A 13,514-nucleotide genomic window follows, 5' to 3' on the forward strand; every position below is an offset into this window, starting at 1 on the left:
GCGTTTGATTCTGTATCTAGAAGCCTTTTATGGTATAAACTACGACGTGCAGGTATTCAAGGAAAATTCATATCCGCCATACAGTCACTTTACGAGAATGTCAAATGTACAGTCCGCGTGAATGATAGATACACTCCATGGTTTGATGTTGACTGTGGTGTGAAACAAGGGTGTTTGTTATCACCGGCAATGTTTGCGATCTATATTAATGACTTGGCCGAACGCATTAACAATCTACAGTGCGGCATTCGTATAGGAGATGATCTTTTAAGTATCCTTCTTTACGCCGATGATATAGCACTTATTGCACCCGATGAAGATAGTCTGCAAAAAATGTTGGATGTTGTCTCCGATTGGTGTAGTCAGTGGAAGCTTGATGTTAATCCGTCCAAGAGTAACGTAGTGCATTTCCGAAATCCATCTATCGATCGTAGTAACTTTAACTTTACTTGCTCCAGACAAAACATTGCCTATGCTACATCATATAAATATTTAGGCATGTGGTTAGATGAACATTTAACGTTCGACAAAGCCGTACGTGAACTATCAAAATCAGCGAGCAGAGCACTCGGTGCGTTATATGGCAAATTTATAAGCGCAGGTGGAATGACACACTCTGTATACTCCAAGTTGTACTCTACTATGGTTGAACCAGTGTTATTTTATTGTTCGGGAATATGGGGCACAAAAGTACATTCAGTAATAAACTCTATTCAGAACAAAGCAGCTAAATTTTTCATGTCTGTTGGAAGGTACACTGCAAATACTGCGATTCGAGGAGATATGGGTTGGACCTCGTGTTTTACGAAACAAAGAACTGCATGTATACGATTATTAAGTCGGATATTGCGATCTGATCATTGTCAAGAATCAGTCCGGTCCGTAATGCGCATGCGTCACTGGTCATAGATTTTATCTATGAATTCGATATATAGAAGTCAACGGGAAATATATTTCATTTGACGATTTAAACATTTTCTTATAAAAAATTCGTTTCACCTTTGTTTGCATTATGTTCTTCAATATTTTAGCAAACAGGTAATATTTTTATTTATTTTTTCGGATTTTTCTTTCTTGATACCAATTTAACTTTAGTAACAGTCATTGTTACAAATACTTACATGGTAAAAAGTAATTGATAACCAAGAAGGGCACATCTTTAAAAAATATTTTAAAATACTAAATCAAATTACATTTATTTGACCTTGTTATCATTTAAAAGTAGAAAGATTGCAGAATCTTTTGATATAAGTTTCGACATTTAAAAATATATTACTCTTGATACCATCTTTAATACAAAAATGAAGATTTTACCAATATTCAATGACGAGCGTCACGATTAGTGTAAAATGATATACACGAGCACTAAGATGTCATGCGGCGCTGTATATATCATTATACATCACAAACTAGATTTTTCGTATTTAAAATTAGTAATAAAATATTTAGTAATGTTTTAATTGGTATATGTTTAAAAATTTTACTGTACACGTTATATTCGTATATTTATAAAATATTTAAAAACCATTGGTTTAAAATTAATCGTGCACTACTATTTTCAAATTTAAAAAAAAACAAACTTGAAATACATTATAGTCAATATGTTTCAAATTTATTTACATGAACATTTCATAAGTATTAGCAGCTTACTATACAAATATTCAAAATTAGGTAATAGTATAATCTCTATGAGAAGGTCACAACGTGACAAAACCAATAAAGTCAAGATTAGGTTAATTAAAAAGAAGTAAAAGAGAGCTGCAGGTACACGAGGATATACTAAACAAGAGTAGGTGGTCGACTCTGGTATAAGGTTGTATCAATATCAATCATTCATCGTCATATACTTATATATGGCCAAGAGATTCAGTGTACGAAACAATGAAACAAGAATAACTATATATTTTTCTCGATATGATGGCAAAACAGTACTGTAAATTGTTATAACAATAACGTGGAGCTTCTCTGTACCGGTTATACAATATATAACGTTTCCTTCAAAGATATGAGAGTTTAGTAAAAACAAACGAATATTTCGTGCATGATAGAATAATAAAGGATATCGGGTATCAACCCATGACAGAAATATATAGTTTGATGACAAATTATTTCTTGAAAGAGAAAAAAAAATAAATACAGCATTACTCTTCACAACAGAAGAATGACCAGTGTCGTATCCTTTCTTTCAAATTAAACACAGAATATAGTGCGTGTGTAATTTATTACTTTGTAGCATGTTTAAGAGATCACTTTTGGGTGGTGCTTTAGCCTGATGAAATGGTTCACCAGTTCAGAATACCCTTGCCTCTGAACATAGAAGTAAAATGTCAATATAACACTTCCATGATCTGTACATAGTATGCGGTAGTTACTTTGTCCACTTGTAATATTGTAAAGTAAGATGTTTGATAACCTCCCGTGGAGTACATGTATGATAGGAGATAAACAACTTGTAAATAGTCGATCGATACAATATTGATACTTTTTGCTAGAATATTTTTCTCTAAGAACCGCATCTCATATTTGTGCAATGATTAATGTGAGTTTGGTTTATTTCGTTCTCTACTATGCATAATTAAGACTGTTTGGTGTCGAGACATAGCGAGTTTATTTCATAAAGAGTTGTTTATTACGCCAATATTTTTATAAAGAAAATATTTCAGTTAACAATTCTCGTATTGGTGCTTTTGGCAAAGACCCCCCCTTTTTTTTCTCGATGGAAACAATTTGTATTTTAATTTTATTCCATATGTCAACTAATTAACTCACTCCTTATTTGCCATGCATGGCGTTGTCAGTATTTTTAAGTTTGTTTTTTTCGACTTGTTAGTCATGAATGAGTGTCCCCTTGGTGTCTGCAGCCTATCATACGGTTTTGAAAGATTGACCCGACGGACTACGCCATCAAAAATAAGAACATAAAATATGATTGATCATTTTATATCAATCAACGAAGAATCTGGGCTATTCTTATGACCAACACTAGGCTTCTTTGTATGTCATTCTCTATAGGAGTATTAGTACTGAGTTCAAACCGTATTGTTCCAACTTCTCTTGTATCCTACAACCCTTTTAAGTAGATTTTGCGCACTAGTATTCACAACTTGAGTTCATAGGCTTACAAGTTATTTTAAAAAGTTTGAAATTTGTATTAAGTATTCAATTTGTACTTTTATGGTTATAGGACCTGAATAACTTCAGTTTGCGTTAATGTCAGAAAAAAACGAGCCCCGTCTGTACGGGCTATCACAAGACAACCATTTCTGGTAGTAAGCATTACTTTCGTTACGTGTATAGACATTTTATTGATAACTATTCATAATATTACAATGGGATTGAATTGTAATATAGCCTAACGTCCTATGGGTTCCTTCGTTAACATATAGTATTGGATTGGGTCAAAATAATTGTTGTAGAGAAAAACACACTTATTTCTTTAAATGCAACTTATGTTTATGTACGAATAATATGACCGAATTCTATAATTATATATATTTGTTCCAAGCCAGGACCATGTAGACTGAGTATTGCCATATCTAGGCGTTATTTGGTTATTTCTGTCATTTGGTTGCTGTCTCATTGCCTTTAACATCATCTTTTATTGTAACTAAATTAAAACACATCTATGTTATGCTTGTGACGTGACGACTTTCAAATTGATGAATGTTGCTCGAGTAAACGATTGCCGATTTATCGAATGAGCAAAAGAATGGAGAGCTATATTTATTTAATTGGCAAACTTTTATATCAAAGATTCAAATTACGAAAAGAAAAAAAGGACAAAAACCGACCTACAATTATTACTTGAGCGAAATGTTAAGTGGTATTAACACACACCCCGATTTTTTTAAACAAATCCCCATCATTCCTCGAAAAAAAATGATAATAAAAAATCTAATTAAAAAAATAATAATATAAAGCTTAAAACAAAAGACACGTTGTTAATTGTAACAACCAGCTAACGTATAAAAACTGAAATAAAATAGAGTATGGAAACAGGGAATGTGTCAAAGCAAGGATTTGTATAGTAAGATCTTACTATACATATCCTTGGTCAAAGGGACAACAGCTTGTTATAGATGCGTTCATAAGAATGGGTTTTACAAAAATTTTTAGAAAACTATATCCAAAATGTTACCATAGTCGGTTCTTGATATATTATCAATTAAATTTTTCCATGATATAATCAGAAAATTTATTGTGTATGTTTATAACATGAATTTTAAGATAAGAGACAAAAAGTACAAGGTGCTAATTGCCAGACCTCGATATTTAACCACACACGCTGGGATGGATTGATAACAATGTATGCTAGAGTTATCAGTCCTTGAAATAAATTTATTGACAAGATTGGATTACCTCCCTTAAACCGGACTAATTCTTGGCAATGTGATACGCGTTTAACTCGAAAGATTACCGAGTGGACTAAAAATCGACGTAAAGGATGGTACGTTAAAGTGAAACGTTTTGCGGAAACCGTTGATGCCACTGCTATTCTTAATGATACATTAATTTCTACAAAAACTGTTATGCGAACAATAAAGGAACGCTTTGATGTGGTTGATAACGAAGAATTCAAACAAGCGTTATTTGACGATTCGAACAATGTAAACGGAAATAAATTAAGGACATACCGTTTATACAAAACAAACGTTAAAACTGAGCGATACCTTAAGCTACAACTCCCCAAAAATGTGCGTCGAACTGTTACCCTGTTCCGTAGCGGGTCTCTGCCGTTGGCGATCGAGACAGGACGATATGCCCGACCGCGAACACCAGTAGATGAAAGACTATGCCGACTATGTAATAGCAACGATGTTGAAAGTGAAAAACATTTTTTGTTGTTTTGCCCATTATATGACGATATTAGATTTGAATTGTTTGCTAAAGCTAGAACTTTAATTGATAGCTTCGATACTTTGGATATGGACAGTAAATTTATCGAAATAATGTCTTGTGAAGATATACAAACTTCTTTGTCATATGCAATTTTTAAATCTTTTCAGAGACGAAAACTATTTAGCACATGAGAATTTATCAAGCAAAAATATTTAATGTTTTTCTATTTATATTTATAACAGTGATTTTAACTCAAATTATTTAGTCATTTTGGAAAAACTTTTACTTTTTTGTAAGTTTATCTGTGATAATTAATATTTTTCTATTGTTATTTCTTATTTTTAAAGCTCAGTATGAAGATAAGTTTATCTTTTTAAATCTTTTTAAAATTTTTAGAATTTGAATTTTTGAACATTTAGACTACAATGACTTGTTTAATGAAACCTTTTAACTTTTTGATTTTAGAAATGTTTGTACATAAGTGTCTCGTAAGTCTACATAAGGCTGGGTATTTGATCTCTTTTATTTTGTGTTGTTTATGATATTGTGTATATATATGTCTGATCAAATATGTGACACTATAATAAAATAAATCATTATTATTACTATGTTATTTTCAACATTGAAAATGTGTACTTGGAATGTTGGGGGGCTCTTTTCTGGTGACATTGACAAAACCCTGGATAAAACCTTTATAGACTCAATTTCAAAATATGACCTAGCATTCCTTGTAGAAACCCATGTTGGTTATAAAAGCAATATAAAAAATGTGGGCCCTTTTAACTACTATCCTGTATGTAGACCTATCACTAAGGCTAACAAAAGATATTATGGTGGGATAGCCATTTTGAGAAAACCTCACATAAAAGATCATGTGAAAATTTTGAAAAATTCTAACACTGATTATCAATGGGTTAAATTAGAAAAAAAAATTCTTTGGCTTTCACAGAGACCTATATATTTGTGTTATTTATTACCCACCTGTGACATCCACTTACACAAAGAAAGGAGACATAGAACTTTTTGAATGTCTAGAAAATGATATCACATTATTTTGTAAAGATGCCGATATACTTCTGTGTGGTGATTTTTATGCCAGAGCTGGATCACACCTTGATTTAATTATACAAGATGAAATAGATTTTCTTCCTTTATACAATTCATATCCTTTGGATAAAAATATTATGTTGCGTAAAAACAGAGACAAAAAGCTTGATTGTAGAGGGAAAGATTTATGTGACTTTTGTATTTCTCATCAGCTCAGAATTTTATATGGACGTACACTTAGTGATTTAAATGGTAATACCTGTTATACTCCCAATGGAGCAAGTGTTGTAGACTATTCTATTGTGTCGGAGAGTGACCTTGATTATATTTTGTATTTTAGAGTTGCTGAATTTGTACCTACATTATCTGATTGTCATTGTAAAATTGAATGGGAAATGTCAGCCCAATTTAGTGCTAATTTAAGAGATGATTTTGTTGATCATGATTTGCATACTATGCCTTCTCGATACATGTGGTCAGAGAACTCAGCTACAGTGTTTTAGGAGTCTCTAACTTCTCCATCTGTAATTGCAAAAATATCGGATTTCATGCTTAAGGGGCATTTTACTTCCAAAATAGACATAAATGAAGCCTCAGTTAAACTAACTAACATTTTCATTGAGGCTGCTGAACAATCTTTGAAAAAAAAACCTAAATATAAGAAAAAGAAAAAGAAACACAAAAATTTCTTTGACTCTGATTTGCACTCAATGAGAAAGAATCTTATAAATTATGGAAAAATTTACTCTTCTAACCCGAAAGATTCAATGGTTAAAAATCATTATTACAAATTATATAGGGAATATAACAAATGCAGAAAAACCAAAAAGAAAGTTTTTAAGGCAGATATTTTAGAACAACTAGAAACTCTTCATGAGGACAATCCCAAACTATACTGGGGGTTGATAAATAAGTTACAGGACAAAAATCATGATTCCTCATGCAGTTAACAATATATCACCATCTGACTGGCTTCATCACTTTCAAGATTTAAATAAGGTTAATGATAATTTTTAAGATAGTGTTAAACATCTTGAGGAGAGTTTAGAATCTGCGGAGATATCCCCGAAATGTTTTAATGAATTAGATTTTATAATAACTGATAATGAAATTATCACTGCCATCTCAAAATTAAAGTGGAATAAATCCCCTGGGTGGACAATATTACAAATAATATGATTAAATGCAGCCAAAGTATTTTAGTTGGTTGCTTCAAAAAATATTCAACTCTTGTTTGAGTAATGGCATTTATCCTGAAAAATGGGCAGAAGGATATATTGCACCCTTACACAAGGCTAATGATATTCTTGATCCTAATAACTATCGTGGTTTGACCATATAAACTAGTTCAATAGGAAAATTGTTTAATGCCATTTTAAATTCCCGACTTGACAAATTTCTAGTCGAACACAAAATAATTGATGGCGGCCAAATTTGCTTCACAAAGAAAGCTAGGACCTCTGACCACATGTTTGTAATCAAGACAATTATTGATAAATATTGTAATAACCCTGGTGGTAGACTATATGCCTGCTTTGATGACTTTAAAAAGGCCTTTGATACTGTTATTCACACTGGAATCAAATTGAAACTACTAGATATTGGGGTGGGATCTTCTTTTTACAACATCATTAAAAGCATGTATGAAGTAAGTAAATCATGTGTAAAAGTAAATGAAAACTTAACAAATTCCTTTTCAACGCACCTGGGGGTGAAACAAGGAGACAATCTTAGTCCAAACCTCTTCAAGATCTTTATTAATAATTTGACAAACTATTTAAAACACTCTGAAGACCCAGTTTCAATAAATGATCAATATTTACACTGCCTTATGTATGCTGACGATATTGTTTTACTGTCAACATCTCCGAATGGTTTGCCAAAAAATTGGACATTTTGCAAAATTACTGCAATTATTGGTGCTAATGTGTGAATACAAACAAAAAAAAGGTTCTTATATTCAACAAGGCAGGTAGATTGATTAACAAATATGATTTTATGCTAAATGGTATAAAACTAGAGTGTGTTAATTCATATAAATATTTGGGTATACATTTTTGTGCATCTGGCTCCTTTACAGTAGCCCAGGATGAATTGTATAAAAAGGCACTTAAAGCCTATTTTAAGTTATCTAAAGATTTTTTATCCTTGCATCCTTCAGTCAAAACAAGCATGCATGTTTTTGATCATACCATCAAACCCATCCTATTATACAGCTGTGAGATATGGGGGGCCTTTAATCCAATGTCATCTAAATATAGAAATGGAATGTTTTCATTTGACCATATTTACTCTAAATTACCTGATAAAAAACTTCATACTAAATTCTGTAAATTTATTCTTGGAGCTCCAAAAAAAGCACCAATTTTGCAGTATTAACTGAGTTAGGAAGACTACCAATATATGTTAACATGATTATAAAGCAATGACTAAATACTATTACAGACTAGAAAAATCAGACACTAACTTTCCTATATATATATATAATGCATTTATAGAATCAAAAAAATTGTATGAGTCAAAGAAACCGTCGTGGTATATGTCATCTGAAAAACTTCTTTCACTGATTAATAATTATCAAATATCCTGAGACACGGCTAAACCAATTAACAACAGAAAACTAAGAAATGCCATGTTGAAAGATTGGGAAAAAAATCTCAAAACTCACTCAGAAGGAAAACTATGCACATATGTTACCTTTAAATCAAATTTTGGTTATGAAAAATATCTTAATATTGTTAAAAAATTTGAAGATAGACGGAGTCTAACAAGATTTCGCATATCTGCTCACCATTTACTTATAGAGAGAGGTAGATATAGTAATACTTCCCGACACAATAGAATATGTAAGAGATGTTGTAGTAATGAGGTCGAAGATGAAACACATTTTCTTTTCAACTGTGATAGTTTATCGGTCCAAAGGAAAGACATGATAACAATGATAAATAATTGCTGTAAGAATTTTAAAAATCTTGACCCTAACCAAAAACTGATATGGTTAATGAATAATGAAGATGAAAATTTATTATCAGAATTATGCATGTTCATTAAGAAATATGAAAAGTTTTAATGGGATTTATCTCCCTCTACTACTTGTAATTTGAACTTTATATTTTCTCTATAGTGAGTTCTAGAGCACCGTCCCTTGATGAATATTGCCCAGTAGCAATGTCAACCCTTGCTGCTGTGCATTAATCATGAGGAGAATCACTATTGGAGTAATCTCATGTATCTGTAGCTAGTTCTGAAGGATCTCCCCTTGATGACCTTCGCATTGTTGTGATGTAAAAGTCCCTCACTGCTGTGCACTGGTCATGAGGAGAACTACTGCAGAATGAGATACTATATTCCTGGTTCTATTATTACTTTTTGTTTCCGTATTAATAAACTTTATATCATATTCTTTTAATATTAAATAGACCTCATTGCACTCAATGCCTCTTACCTTAATTATATCCTACATTGCTCATATTATCAATTTATTATTTGTGTATTACTTATAATATTGTGTATTTCACTAATGTTTATATAATCATTGTATGATGTTTTTGTATCTTGCCCGACAAGGGCCCATGATTGGTTTAATAAAATAATGTCTAATGTCTAATGTCTATGATAGTATAGATAGATAGACAGATAGATAGATATTTTTATTTTAAAGTACAACTTGGTACATATACATGAAATACAATACATTACAATTTTAAACATAAGCAATCAATTTCAATTAACATGTATAGCCTTTAGAGATCTTTAGAGGCTTATGATGTCATTTATGTACGAAAAATTATATGAATAAATTTCAAATCCATTAATCCTTATTATATCAGAGGCTTATCTTATTATATATCAGTTGTGTTTAATAATTAAATGAGAAAATAAGGATGAAAGTAACTTAATAATTTTGGTTTGATAAAGAAAGGGTTGTACATGGAAAATTTGAAAGATAGGAATTGCCTCTCTTTGTACATATCAACATTATATTAAGGACAAGAAATAGAAGTTGAAACTAGTATCTCAATTGTAAGTTTGTAAAACAATTGAAAGGTCTTTCCTGTAAAAGTGATGTTTTCGTAATGTACTTTGTACGACCTTTCGTTTGATATACGACAAGCATACCTTCTGAAACTTTTCGCTTTTAACACCTACATTTTTGAGATCGGAATTATGATATACAACAAACAAACAAACAACAAACAAATATTTTATTTGCCAATCACGGCGCCCAGAATGAGCAGAATAATTATAATATAATTTTCAAACATAATGTAAAGTAAATTCAAAATAGGTTAAACAAGTACATAATATGATTGATTTTGATTTAGTTGATTGATATAATATTAAAGAAAATGAAGTAGGCAATTTGTAAATAATAAACATATATAATACAATATGACCAATAGTATATGTAACATAGAGTAGATGAGCTTTCATTTGATATGCGACAACGCCATGTTCTAGAAAGTTTGATTTTTGCACTTAATAACCCTATACAACTAATTATTGAGGGTCGGGAATTTGATATTTCAAATGTACACATCATGACCTTTCATTTGATATACAACAACCCTATCTTAAAAGAAATTTATTTTTTGCACTCAATGACCCCATCCAACCCATTTTTGGGAGACGTCAATTTGAAATTTGAAATGTACGCTTTATGTTCTTTCATTTGATATGCGACAACCTTACCATTTGAGAAATTTTAATTTTTGCACTAAATGACCTCACTCATCCCCCTGGGATGAAAATGGGGTTTAAAATTTTCATTTTTAAGTAGAGTTTATTTAGACCTTCAATTTGATATATCAGATGACCCCATTTGACAAAGTGCAAATAATGATGCAATATCAACTATATAAATAGAAGTTATGAAACTTACAAAGTCAATGCAAAACTTGAAAATTTCAAATTGATTTTTTGGTGTTTTTTTCCATGGAATGTTTTTGGTATTTGGTCAAACATATAACTATGTTAACCTCTTCAATTTCTAAAACATTTTAAGTGGTAAGCTCTTGTTGATTCAGAAATACATGCCTCCGCTCGCAAAATTTCAAACTGCATTATCTCTAAAACGACAGCAGATATCTCAAATCTGTTCAACGATAAATGATCTACAGTTGAAGGAAAAAATTATAAAAAAAGAATTGGGACAATTTTAAAGTTCATCAAGGTCACAATGAATCATCAAATATATGATGCAATACCAAACTTGAGAACCGGAAGTCGTAGAGACATGGGACTACCAACATTTAACTCAGGACCACTTGACCTTTCAAATATCACAAAGTCAAGGTCATAGTATACTGTGAATGTTAAGGTGAAATTTCATCATGACCTGACATTGACCTTAAATTGAAGGTCTTGACTTACTGATCATATTTGCAGTTTATAGTACGTTGATATCTGTTACCTTTAAAAAGATATGCACAAAATATTATGCTTTTAAGAATCATCCCGTTGTAACTTTTGAACAGACGGTCGGACATTTTTGGGATTATGAAATAAAATGTAGATCTCGTCGAGAGGAACAATTTATACGCTGTATGTATGCAGCAAAGTCTTATCGTTTTCCTAATATGTAAGCTTGAAGTTGCGGCGTAATTTTTTTTGCACTCGGTGACCTTTGACCTTGGGTGCAAATTGAAGGTCACCTGAACTTGAGATTACTGGTGAAGGTCTCAAGTCTCTACAACTTCCGGTTTTCGAAATACAATTTTTGAAAATTTGTGTACAATTTTTCAAGGGCAATAACTCCTTATAAGGGTTGATAACAAAATGATTGTATATGTTCATTACTATTGCCATCTGATCCTGTACATGTTGCCGTTTTCAAATCGATTCTATATCTAATACTTTTTGAGAAAAATGCAAAGGAAAGAAATTGTTTCAAGGGGATATAACTCTCATAGTGGACGATGAAAACCCGTTCAGCCTCATATGGTAATACATCATGATGAGATCTAACTATTGTCTAAATAAGGTCATGATATCTGTAAAAACAACTGGTAATACTTCATGATGAGATCTACCGATGGTTCATATTTGGTCTTGATAACTCCAATAAAAACGGGGGGGAAAATGCTGGAAGTAAAAAAAAAAAAAAGAAAAAAAAAAACTGGAGAAAAACAATAAGGTCTTTCCTCGGGAAGAGGAAAGACCTTAATAAAAGACAAAAGAGAATTAATCACCTATAATCGACTAAATTCTGACAATTGATCTAGCTATACAATAGTAATTTATCCCATTTGCTGTGAAAGCAAAATAGTATGTAAACACTTTGGTTAATATTTGAAAATGTAAACAGGTAAATGTAAATGCATACAAGTAAAACAAAATAAAAAAAATATGACACTATTTTTCACAATAAGTACATAACAAGCATGTGTAACAATGAACTAAACAGACCCTACTTAGTACAATGCAGATATTATAAAAATATATATTTAATGACTAGAGTTTGTGTAAATGTGTAGTTTGCCTTTTCATCTTGGTATAACTTTGGGCTATCTCCCTTTATCAAATTTGAAAATTTGACATTTGCTTCTTATTTGGATGTATTTTGTTTGCTTTTTCTATTTTTAAAGGTAGCTTTGTTAGTAAATAAAGTGGTTCTATTTGGGTTAAAGCGAATAAGTATCAAATTTGTGTATATCAGCGTCTTATGTGTGCCTGTTCCAGTGATTATACATGTATATTCCACAAAGTGTTTTGTAATTAGTTCAAACATAGTAATGATTCAAGCTGTTTTCTGTAAGATAAATATGAGTTTAAAGGGATACTGACCGAGAAGAAACTCCATAAAAGGACAATTGGTCAAGTAAAATTTCATGAGCATGATGAAGTGAGCAATCCAACGCTTTGGAGAGGTCCATTAAAACAGCGGCTATGTAACATTGTGTAATAATTTTTATCAAGGGTATCTCTCCAGATCACTAAAAAGTATAAATAGTTTGGTCTGACATCTATGACATCGTCTAAACGCAAACAAAAAGAGATTAAAAATTAGTCGAAAAAAACTGACAGTTGAGATACTATTCGTTTAACTTGGAAAATTGATAGAATAATTACGGGTCTATTATATGTATAATTAATAATCATTTTTGTATGAATCGTAGTTACTTGTGCCTGCTTAGTCTATCGTGAAATACACCAGAGTCAGAAGATAAATTAATAAGATCTGTCAGCTGTAGCGCAAACACAGATTATAACGATGTTCACAGTTTTAGCTGGAATTCCGTTACAGCAAGTAGCATTTTTCAGATTTATCTTATTCATGATTTTTTTCTACCTTCTGCTTGGTAGTTCTTTAGAATTCAAAATTTAACTCAAACATGTCAATTAAACAAAAAGTTTCTATGATGTTGTATCTCTAAGATGCCTGGTATATATTAAGAATAATCACATGTGACTTCTTTTCCAATAAATTCCCTCAGCTTCAGATGAAAGAAAGATATTTAAATATTAATTCTGTAACTTGTTTTGTATCATAAACAAATTTGATGTTTTCATTGAAAGTCATAAGAAACGAGTGACCGGTGAAAAATAATGCATGTATATATCATAAACTTAGACTTCTGTGCACGATTTTATCATTTTTCACGCAAACATATCGTGTAATCGTAATT

At 31.3% G+C, this 13,514-nt stretch overlaps 1 protein-coding gene across 1 annotated transcript in view; it reads left to right on the forward strand.

The window, feature by feature from the left end:
* The window catches only part of LOC139490679 (glucose dehydrogenase [FAD, quinone]-like), a 542,951-nt gene that overhangs the window by 55,263 nt on the left and 474,174 nt on the right, over positions 1–13,514 (forward strand). The gene's annotated exons all lie outside the window — the stretch shown is intronic.

The sequence above is a fragment of the Mytilus edulis genome, chromosome 10 (genome assembly GCF_963676685.1).
Source record: "Mytilus edulis chromosome 10, xbMytEdul2.2, whole genome shotgun sequence".
NCBI lineage: Eukaryota > Metazoa > Mollusca > Bivalvia > Mytilida > Mytilidae > Mytilus > Mytilus edulis.